The 15,580-nt window shown below is 38.1% G+C and overlaps 1 long non-coding RNA gene across 1 annotated transcript; it reads right to left on the bottom strand.

Annotated features, from left to right (window-relative positions):
• Positions 1–215: 215 nt before the first annotated feature.
• On the bottom strand, positions 216–13,699 carry LOC122231090. The gene is made up of 3 exons (XR_006208224.1): positions 13,642–13,699; positions 828–903; positions 216–253 (listed from the first exon to the last, which is right to left on the bottom strand). It is a non-coding gene; the product is annotated as an uncharacterized LOC122231090 (long non-coding RNA).
• Between the last annotated feature and the right edge of the window lie 1,881 nt (positions 13,700–15,580).

The following is a 15,580-nucleotide window of genomic DNA, read 5'->3' as shown; positions in this document are numbered from 1 at the left end:
TACTTAAAGGTGAAAAATGAACACATACGCTGTCAAGAGAAAAGGCAAAAAGCATACTTCATTATATTAAACCTTAGTTCTAGCGAGAAGGGGAAAACATTGTAAATTGTAAATACACCCCCCATGTGGTTTTGAGGTGTAAGTTCACACCACCTGTATATTCCAAGAATCCCAAGAAAGGTACTTAATTTATATGAGGTTCTGGTTGTTATTACCTACGGTCAGGCATGTTCAGAGGTGTAGACACTCCTCTCTGAAAGACAAACAAACAAACTTCAACCTAGGATCTCCAAGAATTTTCACAGAGATGGTGGGAAGACTTGGGGCTCCCAGCAAAGATGAGAAAACACCCTGGGGCAGCTAGGTGGCGTCATGGGTGAGTACCCACAAAGTTGTGGTATCTACAATGGAGTGAGGATCATACCCACACAGGCTTCAGATTTGGGAGTTAGCAGTCACAAAACACAAAACAAGCACGTTTAACATGTTTTTGAGAAAACCATAGTGAACATTTGAGCAAGATTGAAGAAATAAACCAACAGGTTTAAAAAAAAATAATGAAAAGAATATCTATAAATGAGAACTATGATTGAAAATTTGAAACTCAAGGTGAGACACAAGAGAGTGAGAGAGATCCCCAAAGCCATCAGAATACAGTCCAGGGAGAAAAGGCTTAGAGAGAAATGCTAAACATTATATAGAAAATAGAAAGATCCTAATAAAGACTTCATTAACTTTCCACAAGGAGAGAGGGGAAATACATTTAAAAAGAGGCACTATTCAAAGAAATAGCGTCTGAGAGTTTTACAGAGAGGGAGACCACAAACCTCAGATCCAGGAAGCATGGAAAATGCAAGTAAAAGGAAATCCACACTTCGACATTTCACGTTGAAATGAAAGAACCTCAAAGAAAAAGAAAATAAATTAAAACCACTCGCGGAGAAAAGACAGATCACCTACAAAGAACAATGAGGCTGACAGTTGAATGACAGGATCAACAAATGCAGGGAAACAGTAAAATAGTCATTTGAATGTTCTAAGAGAAAATAGTCATCAACTGAAAAATTCAAAAGTCCAATCAGGAATGATAGCTAATAGTTTTTGTACCTGAAACCCAAAAGGGTCTTGTCACCAGCATATTTTCACTGAAGGAGGTCGTGAAGACACATTTCAGAAAGAGGGGAAATGATTTCAGAATGTAGTTTTGACACAAGAGACACTGGTGATTTCTTTGTTAATTTAACCGTCTGCGTAAATGTAAGTGAACATGAGTTTTATGTAACAATAACATGAGATGTCTGGTTTGAGTGGTTGAAATAAAGCAAGCAGAACGTGGGTTGTGGACAGAGACTCAAATCTAGGTGGTAAAGTTCTCAAGGAAAGGAGGGGAATAAATGAGTCTGTAGGGGACAGGAATGAGGGGAGTGCCAGGGAGCAAAGGTGTCAGAGGGAGAGGAGCTGATCAAAGAAGGTCTTTGAACTTACACTCTGAGAGACAGAGGAGGAGATCCCTGAGGGCTGAGTCTACCTTAAGGAAATGTAAATTTCTGGCGAAGCAGTATAAATACCCAAGTCAAAGTGCCTTTACAATTTCAAGTCCATATGGTCTTTTATGTGCTACAAAAATGCACGGAGTTTAACAAGTGAAGGAAACTCTCTACACAGTCACGAAGAATAAAAGTTCTTTACATCCTGGGACTGCCAGGGGCTTCCTACTCTCATTAACATATCGTTCTTACCCCCTTGGCTTGGCCTGGTCTCATTAAAGGTAAAAGAAGCTGTAAGCCTCATGCCACAATGCAAGGTTTTATGTTCGAATGTATTTATTTAAAGAAGTCAGAAGGGAGGAGATCATTATTACTCAGCTTAATTTCACTTTGAAAGGGTAGCTCAGGCATCAGATGCTAATGTGTGCAGTTTCCTAAATAATCCCCTTTGAACAGTAAAAGCATTTCTTTGTCAAAGCCTTCTCTTTTTTTGCCCTCTCTCTCCATCAAAGGAATAGGAAAAAAAAAATGTTGACTTTCTTTTGATTTTTATTTCATACTGTACCAATTTGTTAGGAAAGCTTTTTGGAGATAATCTTTATTTTCCCAGATATGGTCAAATATGAAACAGTCAAGTAATTAATTTATCTTCTAGAAAGATGGGTCTGCGATGTGTATTTATAACAGGGCAGAGGACCAAGAATAATAAACAAAGCTGGTCGTCTTAATTTACACCTACTGGACGTTTCTCGGAGCTTTTGCATTCAATCTCCTTCCTGGTGGCCTTTAGCCGTGGAGACTGTAGAACAGCCCTATGTACTTGTTTATTTCCTTGTATCTTTCTGATCATCTCCTTGTGACAAACCGCTATGACTTACTCTGGGGCCCTGACCTGTGGGTCTATCAGTAGAGCCTTGGTGCTAAGATTCCTTGTATTCTTGCGTAACGTCAGCATTCTGTGCGAGATAACCCTTCTGACTCTAAAGAGCATCATGAACGGATTTTGCTACCCTTTACCCTATCGTGGCTAGAAGTAATCCTATTCCTTCCCCTTATCTCCAGCGCTTCCTGACTCTTGTGTCTTTCATTTGCTTTACACTTTTTGGTCTCTTAACCACGTGCCTCCCCCAAGAAATGGTCCTAGGTCATCTGCTTCTATTCCCCATCTCTCCCCTGGGTGTGCTTTGTCTTGTCTTATAAAACAGCCTCTCTGTAATTGTGTAATGCCCAAGGTGGGTTATAGGGCTCTCTGGAAAAGGTAAAACCTGACACACCAATTAGGTCTAAACTTGAACAGCTAGCCTGGGTGCTTCTTTGAACATCCGACACAAGAGTTACATTATAATCTGTTAAACTTGAACATATGCTTGTAAGAATGAACAAACATATCTGATACTTTAGAATAAAGCAATGCAAGATATTAGACATTATTCATGCATATGGTTTATATTGACTGAGGCAAGAATTTGACAAATAACATAGACAGATAGCCCCATATTAAACCACCCGTCCTTGAATGTTCTAGCTTGTTCCTTCCTAACTCTTGACATTAACTGAATCACTTTGGCTAATGAGGAGGAGTGTAAAGTCAAGGATAGTAAAAAGAATACATTAACCCTCAAGATGCCTATGCCTCATAATTCTCTCCTTCCTTGACTCCACCAAAGTAATTTAATGAACCTCAGTGCAGGTTGAAGAGAATCATTTTCAGTTTGGCCTTTTCCTAATTGGTGTTGAGTCTTGTTGTGAGAAAGTCTATAAAACTGGACATTGGATTTAGCTTTCTTTGATACTTTTGTAACACATTGGCAGTTAATGTCAATAGTTTTTATATAATATATATATTATATTACATTTTTATGCATACAGTTAAAACATAAGTTGGTTATTTCTTTTATGACATAAACTCTGGATAATTAGGCAAATTAAACATAATTAAAAATAATTAAACAAATCTATGAAACAAATCAACATTCTCCTAAGCAGAAACCCAACTTCCCTAAAATACTTTAAAATCTCATTCAGCTTTATAATATATACTAATAAAAAAATTCAATAGTTTTCTGGAACCATTAAGAGTTATCGATGATGTTCTTCTGATGTTACCCTTGTCACTCTCATTACTTGTGCGATCCTCTTTTTTTCTCGATCACCACTATAGTTATGGCTGCATTGTTTATAAATATTGCTTCAAGAAACTGTAATGTCACATCACTGTTTCCGTCTGTGTGCTGCAGACTAATTACAAAATAACTTTCTAGTCTGAAGCATTTCTTACGTAGTTCAAGGTAAGGCTTTGCTTTTTTTTTAATGTTTATTTATTTATTTGGAGAGAGAGAGTCCACAAGCAGGGGAGGGGTAGCGAGAGATGGTGAGAGAGAATCCCAAGCAGACTCCATGCTGTCCGTGGACAGCCGGACATGGGGTTCAATCTCAGGATCCTGGGATCATGACCTTAACCGAACTCAAGAGTCAGACGCTTAACTGACTGAGCCACCCAGGTGCCCAATTTTGCATTTATGGTTCTTAAACTTGATGGTACTATTTTTGTGTTAATTCGAGGGCCACCCGATGAAAAGCCACGTGGATTAAAGCAGGACGTTCAAAATGACAGAACAAGTATAAAGCCACCCAGAGGTTCAGGAGAGCACATAACTATGAAGGAAAAGGCAAGGAAATGATATGCTAAATTAAGTTAATTATGAGTATTTTAGAAACTTCATCGAATCTTTTAGTAAATACAAATCTTTTATTGAGGCCAAAGTTGTTTTCTGTCTTCAGTAGACCCCAATTAATCCTGCATTGCATTTCTGGTTCTTCTGTCTCCACTCCAAAGTCTACATTGCCTTTTAATATTTAAATTCCTATCTTGTACAAATAATATGTATTATTTAAGAGTATAACAGATTCATCTATACGTACGTACACAGAGTTTACTAACGTTTAAAACCTCTGAAGGTCTAAGTTGTTCTGCTTGGTTTTTTTCAATTAAATAATGTAACATTTGGGAAACAGTTTCTCTTAATAAGATATTAGAGATATAGCAATTGAAATGCACTTGAAAAGACCACATTATCTATTAAATTAGCCAAACTTAAAATTACTTTATGGCCCTAGAAAGAAAATGCTGCATATGCTGAGAGGAGGCCCCACTGTATAGTCATAGAATCCTTTTGTGAAAACTAAATACATAAAGGAGTTAAATAGATGTTCACCATAGCCTGAATCATATATAAACTCCTAAGAATTTATTCCTATGAAATAGTTTAATAAGACAATACTACACTATTTGTCAAAATAAAATATTATGTCAAAAGTGATGATTACGAGAGCAAAATTCTCATATAAAAATAAAGGATTAATTTAATAGTTTATAGTGCAAAAGTTAGCATAAGAGCATGCTTCTATTAAAATAATTAAAATGCAACAGAAAATTATTTTAATATTTATGATATAACATTAAACTTTAAAATTCTGGGGAAGGTGGCTGATAGAGGAGGGTATGCATGAGTAGCACTGAGGGGAATATAGGAAATCTCTGAATCTTCTGTTCAATTTTGCCATGAAACTAAAACAGCTCTAAAAAAATCTACTGAAATATTAATATAAAATTTAGAATATAAAATCATACGTACACTTGGGTGGGAAAATTTTTTTTAAAATCCCATATACCTTGATAGTTTTTTTTTTTAATGTTTATTTATTTTGAGGGAGAGACAGAGCGTGAGCAGGGGAGGGGCAGAGAGAGAGGGAGACACAGAATCTGAAGCAGGCTCCAGGCTCTGAGCCGTCAGCACAGAGCCCCAAGCGGGGCTTCGAACGAACTGTGAGATCATGACCTGAGCTGAAGTCGGATGCTTAACCGACTGAGCCACCCAGGTGCCCCTACGTTGATAGGTTTTAATTTGTGTTAGTAAAAATAATAAAAACAATTTTGTTAGATTTGTCAATTTTTTTCAGACATAAAGTCTCATGATGATCGTAAATAATGTTTTTAAGCATTCAAGAATGATTTAAATCATAATGTCCAAGGATCTACTGATATCATTGATAATTTATTTATTTTTTTTTTTGAGAATTTTAATAGATACTGAATTTAAGAAACCAAGGTACGGTTGGTTCTGTGACCTCTGCTTCTAACGCACTTGCACACCCACATAGACACCCCTTCACACACACATATGCAAACACACACGTGCACATACCCTGCAAACATACTGAGAGATGCGTTACTGCTTATAAATGGAGAAGGGATGAAAACAAGTAAGAGTACAAATTACTTGTTTACATCTTTAAGAATATCACCATGAGCAATCCAATGGAAATAATTTTTCAAACAAAAATAAAATGCCAAAGATACGTTTTTAATATTATTTGCTTTTGGTTGCTGTTACTCTCGTTCCTCTGTGTCTATTTCGCTCAGCCCCCATACGCACCCCCCACCCCTTCTGGCAACCACCGGTTTGTTCTCTGCATTTAAGAATCTGTTTTGTGTGTGTGTGTGTGTTTGTTTCCCATTTTCCACCTGTATTTGTTTGTTTGCTTTGTTTCATAAATTCCATATCGGTGTGAAATCATATGACATCCGTCTTCTTCTGGCTGACTTCTTTCACTTACCGTTATATCCTCTAGGCCATCGGTGTGGTTGCAAATGGCAAGATTCCATTCTTTTTTTACGGCTGAGTAAATTCTTCTATATATTTATATACACCGCATCTTCTTTATCCGTTCATCTACGGATGACACTTGGGTTGCTTCAATATATTGCCTATTGTAAATAATGTTGCAGTAAATATAGAGGGACATGGAACTTTTTGAATTAGTGTTTTTTTGTGTTCTTTGGGTAAATACCTAAGAATGGAATGACTGGATCTTAAGGTAAGTCTAATTTTAGTTTTTAGAGGAAATTCCATACTGGTTTCCACAGTGACTGCATCAATTTGCCTTCCCAGTAACAGTGAAGGAGAGTTTCTTTTTCTCCACATCCTTGTCAATACTTCCTATATATATATATATATACACACACACATATATATGTATATATATATATGTATACATATATACACATACATACGTATGTATGTATATATATATGTATACATATATATACATATGTATGTATTTATATATATGTATACATATATACACATACATATATACATATGTATATATACATATATGTGTACATATATATGTATACATATACACACATATATGTGTATATATATGTGTATATATATATGTGTGTATATAGTGTGTGTGTGTGTGTGTGTGTGTGTGTTTAATTTCAGCCCTTCTCACTGGGTAAGTGATACTTATTGAAGTTCTGATTTGCATTTTCCTGATGATTAATGATGTTGAGCATCCTTTCATGTGTTGTTAGCATTCTGTATTTCTTCTTTGGAAAAATGTCTATTCATATTCTCTGCCCATTTTAATTGGATTATTTGGGGAGAGTATTGAGTTGTATAAGTTTTTTATACATTTTGGATATTAACCCCTTTTTGGATATATCATTTACAAAAGTATTCTTCTATTTGGTAGGTCGCCTCATGGTTTTGTTGATGGTTTCCTTTGCTGTGTAAGAGCGTTTTCTTTTCATGTAGTCTCAATAATTTAATTTTGCTTTTGTTTCCCTTGCCAGAGAAGACTTATCTAGAAAAATATTTCCATGGATGATATTAAAGAAATTACTGTCTGTTTTCTTCCAGAAATTTTATGGTTTCAAGTCTCACATTTAGGTCTTTAATCTATTTCGAGTTTATTTTGGGTCCAGTTTCAGTTTTTTGCATGTGGCTGTCTGTTTTCTTAACACCATTTGTGAAAGAGATTTTCTTTTTCCCATTGTATATTCTTGTCCCCTTATAATTTGCTTTTAGTGGAAGATATAAACAAGAAAACATTTCTAGGAAGGAAAGGAGGGAGGAAAGTAGCAAGGATGGAAAAAGGATAAAGAAAGAAAAGAAGGAAGAAAAAATCTCAAACTAAAACAAAACAAAAACAAATCAAAGCAATAAAACCTTACCTCAAATGGATACAACTTACACATAAGGAGCACTAACAAATGTGAATGAATGAATGAATGAATGAATGAAATAGCATGTTCTTCTTTCTTCTGACTCACTTTTAGTCCCTATTTCTTTGATGGCTACACTACAAACAACAGAAAAATGAATACAATATTTTATTTTTTTAATTTTTTAATATTTATTTTTGAGACAGAGAGAGAGAGAGAGAGCAGGAGAGGGGCAGAGAGAGAGAGTGAGATATAGAATCCCAAGCAGGCTCCATGCTCTGAGCTGTCAGCACAAAACCCAGTGTAGGACTTCAGCTCAAAGACCACGAGACTGTGACCTGAACCAAAGTTGGAAGCTTAACTGAATGAGCCACCCAGGCGCCCCATGAATATCGTGTTTTCTAGTCTCTGTGAGCCTCTCCCATAGCACTCACGCATAAGTGCCAGTGAACAATTTAAATTCACTCGGGTTTTTTTTCCAGTGTGGTAAAAATGATGACTCTTTTCAGCTACTTTTCCTTTTTATTTATTTATTTATTTTTTTTTTACATTTTCAAGGTAATTTTTAAAGTAAGCAATTTACTGTCAAGTGTCTCATAAATGAAAAAAAAATAAGTTATTCCTATTATTTTACTAGCTCTGTCTTCTTGTGTCTACCAAGAGCTTTCATATCAATAGCTCTGTCTTTTGGGACTGTACTCAAAACGGTGTCTCTTGATTGCACCACACAATGCATTTTTTTTTTAAACATAGAATTTTCCTCTGGGGTGTTACGAGGAGCAATGTGCAGTGAACTTAGAAATGTATTATGTAAGGCCTCCCCCCTATCCCAATCGCCCCCCACCCCTCCGCCTCTGGATCCCCGAGCCCAGCCAGTCCAGCCTGGTGCCACCGGGTGCAGCCTGGTTCCTGGAAGGATGAAGTTTGGGCATACATTGGAGGCATCCGTGCAAGAAGTGCTACTCTGAGGGTGAGAAGATCTGAAAGAAAGAAATGCCCAGACTGGGTTCCAATTGATAGTAGGAAAGGCTCCCAAAGCTCAGATAGGAGATCTGGACAACAAAGAAATATCTGGTGCCTTCTGATCTCACAGCTGGTCAGTTCTACTTCTTGATCTGGAAGCTAATTCATCTCTGAGCCGAGGATGCCTTGTTTTTGTCGACCGTGTCCTTTCACCCACCAGGGCCATGGTGGGTCAGCTGTACCGATAACACCATGAAGACTTCTTTCTGTGCATCGCCTGCAGCGAAGGAAAGTGTCTACCGTCCATGTAGCTGCTGCCCCTGAGGTGGGGGTCCCGTTCAACAGAGAGAGAGGTGCCCCCCCTTCCTTGACCTACTCTTCTTTCGGGCTCAATCAGCACCTCCCTTCTTTAAGACCTGTACTTCTCAACCTTTGATGCTTTCCTCCAGCCCCTCTTAACAAGAGACTTATCGGGGGAGGTGGCCTCTCCTTTCTCCCCTGTCTCTTACGACCTTCCCTACTCTGCTTTAGACTTCTTGATTGTTAGTCTTTGTCATATCCAGGAATGGTTTTGTTTCCTTCCCTTTCTAACTGCCCAAAGGGCTCAGAACCCTAACATCCCCTACCTTTCACTATCTTCTGTTTTGGGTGTAGATGGAAGGGACTGACATGGGGGAATGGAGGAAGGTACATCAAAAAAGAGGAAACCACCAAGCTGAAAAGGAAAAACAAAAACAAAAGCAACATATTGTCCTGGAGGCAAAACCTTTGTGTGTAAAGCTAAGGATTTTCATGAATAAGGTCATAACTATGAAGATTGCGTCATGTTACTGCCTTTGGTTTTACAACCCCTAGTAACAGCCTTCTGTTCCACAACAGGAACTCTTAGAATTCCAGAAATTCTAGAAGATCCTAGAAGATCCTCAGTTGTTCTGTGACCTTCTTTCTGGTCATCCATTGGGATTCTACACAGAGGCTTGCTCTCTGCCTACCCATTTGAGAATGACAATTTACTTTGTCAATCTGCCCACCTTTTCACTCAACTTTGCCACAAGTTGCTGTCTCCCTTGGTTCAGGCACCCACAGTCTCCTGCAAATATCTTTGCTCTACTCTCTTGCCAAGTCATGCAAAATGAATTCCTGTTATTAGTATCCTTAGTTCCTCTCTTTGGGAAAATAAATTAGACAGACGTTTCCTATTTTAGAGAAGGACACTTGTATGAATCTGTACCTTTTAGAGTTAGGCGAGCCTTGAACATTATTTAACCCAACCAATTCAGAATTGCCATTCCAACAATTTCTTTTATCACAAACACTACTAGAGACTGCCAATCTTACTGATGAAAATGTAGCCTATCCCACAAAGGTGTTGGCAGAAAAGAGTGGTTAGAATTTATTGATTTAGTAAAATTATGTTCCTCAAGTAATCGTACAAATGTAGTTTCAAACTTGCTTTTGCTTACAGTTTTTATATGACCTATATATGGAAATATCAAACTTGATGCGATCAGGTTTTTTTTAAATTTTTTTCTCTTATTTATTTTTGAGGGACACAGAGAGATAGAGCATGAGCAGAGGAGGGGCAGAGAGAGAGGAAGACACAGAATTTGATGCAGGTTCCAGGCTCTGAGCTGTCAGCACCGAGCCTGACGTGGGGCTCGAATTCACGGACCACGAGATCATGACCTGAGCCAAAGTCTGACATTTAATCGACTGAGCTACCCAGGCGCCCCATGATGAGACCAGTTTTAATGTTTATATTGCCTTTAATAAATTCCACATTTTTATTTTACTTTTGTAAGCTTATTTATTTATTCTGAGAGGAGGGAGGTACAGAGGTAAGAGAGAGAATTCCAAGCAGGCTTCACACTGTCAGCACAGAGCCCGAAACAGGGCTCAACCTCACAAACTGTGAGATCGTGATCTGAGCCAAAACCAAGAGTCGGACACTCAACCAAATGAGCCACTCAGGTTCCCCATGAATTCCACATTTTTAAACAAAAAATTACCTACCGCTAATTTACATTGTTGAGTGATTGTTGAAACAATGTCATATGAACAATCAAAGCATGAACCAAATGAATGCTCAAACTAAAACTTATAAATCCATTATAAAAAAATGTACACCTATTAGGTTCATAATGTATGTTGACTAACCATCATGGAATATAAAATGTAAACACAATGGAATGACAAAATGAGGAAATCTTAGGAATTACAGATCTAAAATACATTAAAAGCATGGGGCACCTGCCTGGCTCAGTCGGTTAAGCAGCTCAGGTCATGATCTTGCTGTCCATGAGTTGGAGCCCCTGCTTCAAATTCTGTCTCCCTTTCTCTCTGCCCCTCCCCCACTCGCATTCTGTCCCTTTCTCTCTCTTTCTCTCTCTTTCTCTCTCCCTCTCTCAAAAATAAACATTAAAAAAAATAAAAAAAAAATAAACAGAGGTTCTCCAATTAAAATGGGGATGATTGGTCCCCCCTGCCCATCAATTTGGGACTGACTTCTTTGAGGCACTCCTATGAAATGATGAGAGTTCAGGGAATAATGAAATAAGAAGGAAATATCAAAAAAGAAAAGAAAATGGAAGTTTAAAAAAAGTAGTATTTTGCCCAAGACCCTAATTTATGAATAGGTAGTACTTGAACTTGTGAAATGTGACTGAGATGCCAGGACTTTAGTTCACTTTTTATCACTAGGTTTTAAATAATACTGCATTTAAAAAATTAGTAAATAATCATCTCATTTTCTAGGGAGACACTGGGACCTGCGATAGGAAACACAGAGTGTCTCATCACCAAGAACTCGATATCTGTGATCTATTAAAATTATCACAAGGAAAAAGAATGCAAAATGACCATACATAGTTTCCTTAATACTTGCTTAATGCCCCCAAACATGCCTTCCTTCCATAGAATATAAAACTTCAGTGGGGAGGTTCTACGCACGGAATACCGACAGTCATTACCACTACCATAGCCAATAACAACAAAATAAATACCCGTACGTATGAAGTGTGAGGAAAATTCCTCTATACTCAGAAAGGTAACGTTAAAATGTCTGTGTATTCAGCTGAGCAAAAGAGGATAATATCTTTATATTTATTACTGTAACATTTTCAGGTTATGGTAGTTTCAGTTTATAATATTTCATATGAAAAACTAAATAAAAATAAATAGTAAGAGTCTGCAAAGAATCCCATTTAGGATGAACGTTCAGGTTATAAATACTGAACACATGAGTAATTATCAGTATAATGCACACAGAGAGCCTACTTCAATGTGTCAAAAAATTGCTAAAGTAGCACTTTATTAATAGATGACATAATGATATTTTAATATTTTTGCCATCAGGAAATGGCTTGGCTGCAAATGATCTTCACTGGAAGCATTTGGCTATGAGATGTTATTTTTTTTTTTCATCTGCGTAGAATTTTCCATCAAACCTTCTGTTAAAAATACTATCACAGAAATGCAATTTTCCTGATTTTTTTTTAATAAAGCATCCTAGAGATATCCATTTACATGAGAATCTATTACAATGGCCATAAAACAGTCCTGCAAGTTACAAAAGGTAGATTTTGTCCTAAGTTTTGTGTGTGCTGTTAAGCTACAGGAATAAAAAATCTCACCAGAGCATGGAAATTCAGACTGTGGATGCACAGCAAGGCTGACCCTACCAGTTGAAAAGGGTTTTAAAAATAAAGGGGTGCCTGGGTGGCTCAGTTGGTTAGACCGGCAACTCAGGTTTCGGCTCAGGTCATGATCTCACGGTTTGTGAGTTGGAGCCCTGCATCAGGCTCCATACTGACAGCTTGGCGCCTGCTTGGGATTCTCTCTCTCTCTCTCTCTCTCTCTCTCTCCCTCTCTCTCTCTCTCTGTCTCTCTGCCTCTCTCTCTCTCTCTCCCTTTGAAAATAAATAAATAAATAAATTAATTAATTAAAATAACAAGAGAAACATTCAAATTCGTGTTCAGTACAAAGGAAATGTGGATTCGGTTCCCTACCTCCAGTAAAATAATGTCATGTTTCATAGATTGTTTTTTCTAAAGATGGTTTTTCAAGTCCTCCTCCGATCGTCTTTTAAATACTCCGTAAACTTAAAGGCTGTTAACAAAGGCGTAGCAAAAACTCAAGTGCGATATATCCAGACTGCAGTAGGAGAGTGAAGTTCCTTCACTCATTTGTTCATTCAACAAATATTTACTAAGTGCTTACTATTGCCCACTAATAGCCCCTGCACAAAATCCTTCCTTTACACGCTTTACGATCTCGTGGAGTGGCAATTAATAACGACAGTAAGAGAAGTAAATAGCATATTAAATGATAAGGACTGAAAAGGGGACAAAATGATGCTTCCTGTGATGAGAAATGCCTGGGGGAGGGATTTCCATGGAAAGACCCTCGGAGAAGAAGGGATTCGAGTGGAGACGGGCTGAGAAGTTAACAAGTTAGCCATGCAGGTACCAGAAGACTATCCTGCGGCTGGGGGCGGAGAACCTGCCAGAGACCCATGTGGCTAGAGCCGAGAGAACAAAGAAATGAACAGAGATGTCAGCACAGTAATGAGAAGCCGGACTATGGAGAGTCTTAGAGGGCGGAGTAGGGATTTGGGCTTTGCTAGGGATCAGAAGGGAGCCACCGGAGGGGTTTGAGCAGAGGAGTGACATCAATCGACTGAAATATTCACAAGATGCCTCTGGTTGCCCTGGTAAAAAGACCCTAGAGGGAGCAAGGCCAGAAAAAGGGTTGATTCAAGGACTTGGCCAAATTGTTTTCCATTTTTTTTTTAAGTTTCTTTAAAAACTTTTAAGTCTATTTATTTATTTTGAGAGAGAGAGAGAGCACAAGTGGGGGAGAGGCAAAGAGAAGGAGAGACAGAATCCCAAGCAGGCTCTGCACTAGGCCTGATGCAGGGCTTGAACTCACAAACTGTGAGATCCAGACCTGAGCCGAGACCGGAAGTCGGACGCTTAACCAACTAAGCCACCCAGGCGCCCCTCCATCTGTTTTTTAAACCAGGAAACCTTGAGTCTTGTGGCTTGAAGATGTATCCTTAAGAAGTCCACATTATATATTCTATATATCATATCTAACAGTCATAAATATCATTTAAGTAATTTCAAACATTAAAAATATATGAAATATTATATAAAACTTACACACACACCTACCATGTATGTGAAGTAATCAAGAATAACCAACACACCCTGCTTCACGATAATTCCTTTTTCTTCCTCATCCCAGAGATCATCACCATCATAAATAGAATGTTTCTGAGTCTATGATTCATACTCCACATTTTTGAATCAGAACTAAGAACGTAAGTGTGTTTCCTTTTCATCAGTTAATAATGTCGGGAAAGCAGAAATCTCCCAAGGATTTCAAAGAAGAAAGGTAAGGTAGTGAATTGTTTACAAAACGTTGAGAAGAGGAGGAAGTAAAATCAGATAAGAAGACAACCCAGAATCCATAAGAGCTTTGAGGCTTTTAACACCGAAGCTGCTGTTGCCGCTATTTATTATTTATTTATGTAACAGAAAAGTAGAAGGTGCAAAGCCAGGAGCCTGGGTCCCTGCCTGTGCCCTAGGAAGAACCCAGGGGACTGCAGTCCCTGAATTTAGGGCTTTCCTCCTAGAAACAGAGGCCAGGGACACCTGTCACTGTGAGGCCACTGAAGCCTGGTTACTGCCGTGAAAGAAAGAAACACAGTAAAGAGAAAATGGAAACTGGTTGGTAATGAAATCTAGGAAATGTAGTTTTCAGGCTCCTGGCCTTCTGCCATATAGAGAAAAATCATGACAGGTTAGAATAGGGTAGGAAAGGGGCGCCTGGGTGGCTCAGTTGGGTAAACGTCCGATTCCTGGTTTTGGCTCAGGTCATGATCTCACAGTTTGTGACTTCGAGCCCCACATCAGGCTCCATGCTGACAGCACAAAGAGAGGGATTCTGTCTCTCTTTATCTCTCTCTCTCTCTCTCTCTCTGTCTCCCAAAATAAACAAATAAACTTAAAAAAAAAGAACAGAGTAAGGAAAAATTCGACAAATAGCTAGAACACTTCAATAAAATCTTAATTTTTGAAGGTTTCTTCCCTCCCACCAACATGTAAATCTTTAAAATTTCCCAGAATTAATATGTGCCTTTGGTGGAGGGGTCCAGTTTTACTTTTTCTTAATGCAACATACAATTGGTAACAAATATAGCTAACAATTAGAATTTATACCATAGGCTCACTAAAGACCACTGCCAATTTTATCATATATTATTTTAATGCTTATTGTTTTCGAGAGACAGAGTGCATGTGCTGAGGAGGGGCAGAGAGAGAGAGAGAGAGAGAGGGAGACAACAGAATCGGAAGCAGGCTCCAGGCTCTGAGCTGTCAGCACAGGGCCCGACCTGGGGCTCCAACTCACGAACCATGAGATCATGACCGGAGCCGAAGTCAGACACCTAACTGACTAAGCCACCCAGGTGCCCCAATTTTATCGTATTTTATGCTTATTCATATATGAAGTTTTTTTTCAGGGCTCTGTTTTCTATTACATAAATAAGTATATTTATTTATCTCTATACCTGTAATGATTGCTTATGGGCCGAGATCAGGCAGGAAACATTTTTCCACGTTAAGCTTTTTTAATATTGTCTTAGTCATTTTTGGTAACTATCTCTTCCAGATGCAATTTAAGATTGTTGACGTTTCTAAAAAATTTGGTAAGAAATTATTGATATTACCTTCAATTCAGAGAGGAATCTCGAGAACTTTATATATTTGTGTTAGTGGTCTTATCATTATGAATGTGGTATCATATCCTAAATCTGTCTTTATAAAGTTTTAGGTGTCTCCACACAAAATACTTTATCTTTTGTTGATTATTCCTGAACGTTTTTGTTGTTGCTGTAAGTAGTATCCTTCTTTTCATTACTTTCAAAAGGTAATTTGTGCCTAGCATATAGGAATACAATTGACTTTTAAGCTACTTAGCAGTGCCTGGGTGGTTGAGTCGGTTCAGCGTCCAACTTTGGCTCAGGTCATGATCTCACGGTTTGTGGGTCATGAGTCCCACGTACGGCTCTGGGCTGACAGCTCAGAGCCTGGAGCCTGCTTTAGATTC

Source organism: Panthera tigris, chromosome A1, assembly GCF_018350195.1.
Source record: "Panthera tigris isolate Pti1 chromosome A1, P.tigris_Pti1_mat1.1, whole genome shotgun sequence".
NCBI classification, from domain to species: Eukaryota; Metazoa; Chordata; class Mammalia; order Carnivora; family Felidae; genus Panthera; species Panthera tigris.
The sequence above is the reverse complement of the archived record's forward strand: the minus strand, read 5'-3'. Positions and strand labels throughout refer to the sequence as shown.